This window comes from Coenobita brevimanus, chromosome 32 (genome assembly GCF_032717465.1).
Source record: "Coenobita brevimanus isolate Jiangsu-jjx chromosome 32, ASM3271746v2, whole genome shotgun sequence".
NCBI classification, from domain to species: Eukaryota; Metazoa; Arthropoda; class Malacostraca; order Decapoda; family Coenobitidae; genus Coenobita; species Coenobita brevimanus.
Window position 1 is genome coordinate 187501 of NC_136985.1, and position 5000 is coordinate 192500.

At 40.5% G+C, this 5000-nt stretch overlaps 1 protein-coding gene across 1 annotated transcript in view; it reads right to left on the minus strand.

Annotated features, from left to right (window-relative positions):
• LOC145395628 (uncharacterized) overlaps positions 1–5000 on the minus strand; it is a 230864-nt gene that overhangs the window by 108745 nt on the left and 117119 nt on the right. The gene's annotated exons all lie outside the window — the stretch shown is intronic.

The window sequence follows — 5000 nt, forward strand, 5'->3', positions numbered from 1 at the left end:
CTTCCATCCTTCCCTCCCTCCCTCCCTCCCTTCCTCCCTCTTATCAGTCAGTCAGGTCACAAAGTACGTTGATAAATCGATAGATAGATACTGATAGATGGATAGATGGGTAGATAGATCGATAGTTATACCCTATAGATAGATAGATAGATAGGGCGGTGATAGATAGATAGGAGATGGATAGATAGATAGATACGTGATAGATAGATGTATAGATGGATAGATAGATATATATTGATAGATACGGTATGCGTAGGATAATAGATAGATAGATCGGTGAGTGGATGGATGGACAGATAGATAGATAGATAGATAGAAGCACGTAGGTTGGTGGGTAGGTACGTGATAGATAGATGTATAGATGGATAGATAGATATATATTGATAGATACGGTATGCGTAGGATAATAGATAGATAGATCGGTGAGTGGATGGATGGACAGATAGATAGATAGATAGATAGAAGCACGTAGGTTGGTGGGTAGGTACGTGATAGATAGATGTATAGATGGATTGATAGATATATATTGATAGATACGGTATGCGTAGGATAATAGATAGATAGATCGGTGAGTGGATGGATGGACAGATAGATAGATAGATAGATAGAAGCACGTAGGTTGGTGGGTAGGTACGTGATAGATAGATGTATAGATGGATAGATAGATATATATTGATAGATACGGTATGCGTAGGATAATAGATAGATAGATCGGTGAGTGGATGGATGGACAGATAGATAGATAGATAGATAAAAGCACGTAGGTTGGTGGGTAGGTCGATTGACTGATAGGTCGATTGACTGATAGATTGATATATAGAGTGATAGATACACTCCATTCCCTTTTATCTATCCGTCTGTCTTTATCTATCGTCTCTTTCTTTGTCACTTCCTTCCCCCCCTCCCTCCCTCCCTCCCTTCCTTCCATCCTTCCTTCCTTCCTTCCTTTCCTTCACTCCTCATTTCCCTAATCCCCATTCTTCTTTCCCTCCCTTCCCCCATCCTCTCTCTCTCTCTCTCTCTCTCTCTCTCTCTCTCTCTCTCTCTCTCTCTCTCTCCGATAATATTTACCTTGATACAAATAAAAATTATATGATTACATTTTTAGGGGGTATTATTATTATTATTATTATTATTGTTATTATTATTATTATTAATACTACTACTACTATTTTTACTACTACTACTATTTTTACTACTACTATGCTATTACTACTACTACTGCTACTACTACTGAGGGGTAATGACAGTGTACATCTCATCCAGGCCATAACAGAACTCTGCGGTTGACGTTTCTCCTCGTAAAGAACCTCTGTCAGTCTGGAGTAGAATCTCACTGCCTCTGGACCCATCCCACCTGATGTCGTGAACACAAGGGCAGTGAATCAACCGTGGTCCACATGTTGGATCCTTTCTTGATAATTTCTGTTTTTTTCTTGTTCATTCCTCTTGTGTGCAGCTTCGAGAGACAGTTCACGATGACATGCTGCCATGGGATCGAATATCCTGATGTCGAAGAACGCCCTCTGCCCACGTGTCCAGAAACCTCGAGCACTGACATCCACTCTTGCATCATTTGATGTGTTTGCTGTTCTGTGGGTGAAGTGCTCGCCGTCCAGGGGTAGCAGAGCTGGCTCAATCGTGACATCATGGCATATTTCCTGCAGCATTTTGGCAGTGAGGTCGCGTACTTCATCGTGTCGGATGCAAACAAAGCCTCCCTTCTTGCATACCATTGCATGGTTTGCATCAAAGGCAGTGCCACAGGCACAGTGTTGAGGTAGGTTCTCTATTGGCCACCCATATCTCAAGGCTATGGCGTCAATAAATTCTTGTTTGTTGAAGTGGAAGCCTTTTGCCTTGAGAGGCAGGGTTGTGAGCCAGTTCGATGCCCCAACCTCCTGTGCAATTTCAACTCTTCTGCACTGGTCTGGTGTTAGATGTTCGATTATGTGCTGCAGCTGGTCTTTTTGTCTTGCTTCACGCTCCTTGCTTATCTGTGTCTTTATGTCTTTCTGCCTTTGGTGGTCGATTTCACTTGTCTCAACCTGGGCGCAGATCTTCTGTGACAAGGATTCGGTGAGCCTGAGTGAATTTCTGTGTTCATAGCTTGCCACGGCTACTGGATTTATAATGCCAAGGCCTCCCATCCTGGGTGGTAGTGCTAGAAGGTCCCTCTCTTCTGGTGTGGGGATGTGGCCATTGGTTAGAGATGGGAGGAATGAATCCCTGATTGCATCCTCCAGTGGTTGTAGCAGCAACTCGATGTCTGGTATGGTCCTCATCACGAAGGTCCACTTGTGCTTTACACCATAGGTAAATGCACTGTATGCTGCATGGGGTTCTGTTTTTACGTGGCTGGATAGTGTATGAATTTCTTCTACCCATGTCTTTACCTTGTCACTCACATATTTGTCTTTGAATTCTTTAGTACCAATGACAGCCCCTAGATGCCTCTTCCTTGGTCACTATCACGTTTGTGCCTCTAAATGCTTCGTGTGCATCTTGATAGTAAGCTGGTTTCACGATCAAGATGGACTTGCATTAGGGTAGTAACCTATTTCAGGGCCATGAGATGTTACAAGGTCCCACCATTTCCTCACATCCTCCACCTTGCCAGCACCTGTGAGATCATCTGCATAGGCTACCTGTTTTACATTGGTGGCCTCGTATTGGATCTGTTGTTGCAGCACTGTCATCGCCAGGGCGTACAGTGAGCGCCAATAGTCGTGTCATGAAATTTGGCGAAAACATAAGCCTTCGAGTTAATCGTCTGATATATTCCGTCGTCTGGTAGGGCTTGGGTAATGTTTCACGAGTTGCATACTTCGGACAAAACCGCGACACGACTATTGGCGCCCACTGTACATAGCCACGGCAACGGGGTCCCCCTGGGTAGTTCCTTCTGTGGACTGGATTACACCGACATCGTGTGCAGCTGTCTTACCCACAATGTAGAGGTCTGCTGGTTCTTTGTAGGTGTTTTCCACATATTGTCTTGCCATTTAACCTTGATATTGTGCACCATTGCCTCCTGGTTGATGGAATTAGATGTATTTGAGGCATCAGCTAATAATACTGCCTGACAATCCTCTTCCTCATATATTTACCTCATGTACTGCTGCCTCACCTCCTGCCTGCTGGCCTGCACATCATCTTTCACCACCTCCAAGATGCATTTTCCTATAATCCGTCTACTACTACTACTACTATTACTACTACTACAACTACTACTACTCCTACTACTACTATTATTATTATTATTATTATTATTATTATTATTATTATTATTGAGATTCACTAGATTTTTAATGATATATATTCTTCATTTTTATTTTCCTAAATTTTTTTGAACTGGGCGAAAAAATCATTAATGTGTTTATTAATTGAGTTATTATATGCTTTTACGGACGAGAGAGAGAGAGAGAGAGAGAGAGAGAGAGAGAGAGAGAGAGAGAGACGGAGGGAGGGAGGGAGGGAGGCTGTTTTGTCTGTGTATATAGGTAGGTTTGTATGTATATGTAGGTAGGTAGGCAGGTAGGTAGATAGGTAGGTAGGTAGGTTTATATGTATGTATGTATGTTTTTATATATGTATGTAGGTAGGTAGGTAGGTAGGTAGGTATTTATGTACGTATGTATGTATATATTTATGTACGTATGTATATATGTATGTAAAAAATATATGCCTGTTATTCTCTGTCTGTCTGTCTGTCTGTCTCTGTCTCTCTCTCTCTCTCTCTCTCTCTCTCTCTCTCTCTCTCTCTCTCTCTCACGTCAATATAGATAAAAACCCTGGGGAAAAGCGAGGAAATAAAGAGACTAATTGGCAACCCACGGAGGGAGTGACGTCAGAGTGTGCCCTGGATTTGGCGGGAAGATTTTTGGCGAGATTTGGCGATTTTGGCGTTTTGGCGGATTTCGCGATTTTTTGGTTTTTGGTTTGTTGTTGGTTCATTATTTTTTTTACTTTATATTATTATTATTATTATTATTATTATTATTATTTTATTATTATTATTATTTTATTATTATTATTATTATTATTATTATTATTATTATTATTTTTATTATTTTAGTAGTAGTAGGAGTCTTATTATTTTCTTCTTATTATTATTATTGTATTGCTTTTATTATTATTATTATTATTATTATTATTATTATTATTATTATTTTTGTTATTTGATTACTATTTATATTCTTGTTTCATGGAAAAAGGAAAACAGTATCCTGAGCATATGTGTGAGAGAGAGAGAGAGAGAGAGAGAGAGAGAGAGAGAGAGAGAGATGGGGCAAAAAATAGAGAGAGAGAGAGAGAGAGAGAGAGAGAGAGAGAGAGATGGGGCAAAAAATAAAGAGAGAGAGAGAGAGAGAGGGGGGGAGGGAGTGGGGGGGAAAGGAAGAACTTGAGAGAGGGGGCATAAGAAACAATTAACAGAGTGAGAGAGAGAGAGAGAGAGAGAGAGAGAGAGAGAGAGAGAGAGAAGGAAAAAGTAAAGAGAGAGATGGGGGCAAAAGAAAGAATTAAGAGAGAGAGAGAGAGAGAGAGAGACGAATATAAGGGAGAGTAAGTGAAACGTGGGTGACAATTACCGTAGACTTTCATCCATTTATGTCAGAGAGAGAGAGAGAGAGAGAGAGAGAGAGAGAGAGTTCGTCTGTTAATTAGTTCTTACATCATAACAAGAAGGAAATATAACAACAACAACAACAGCAATTTTTAGAAGAAGGGATACATAGACAAAATCGCTACGTGAAAATGCTAAGTACCGCTACCTTAGAAAATAAAAAAATATATATAATAAAGTCTCGGGGGAAGAAATGAGGCTAATTGGCAACTCAGGCAGGAAGTGACGTCACACCCGCGTTCTTATTTTGGCGGGGGAAATTATTAGCGAGTGTGTATTTTAGCGGGGGTGTAATTTTGGCGATTTCTTTGTATTTGTGGTGGTAGTAGTAGTAGTAGTGGTGGAAATAATAATAACAATAATAATAATAATA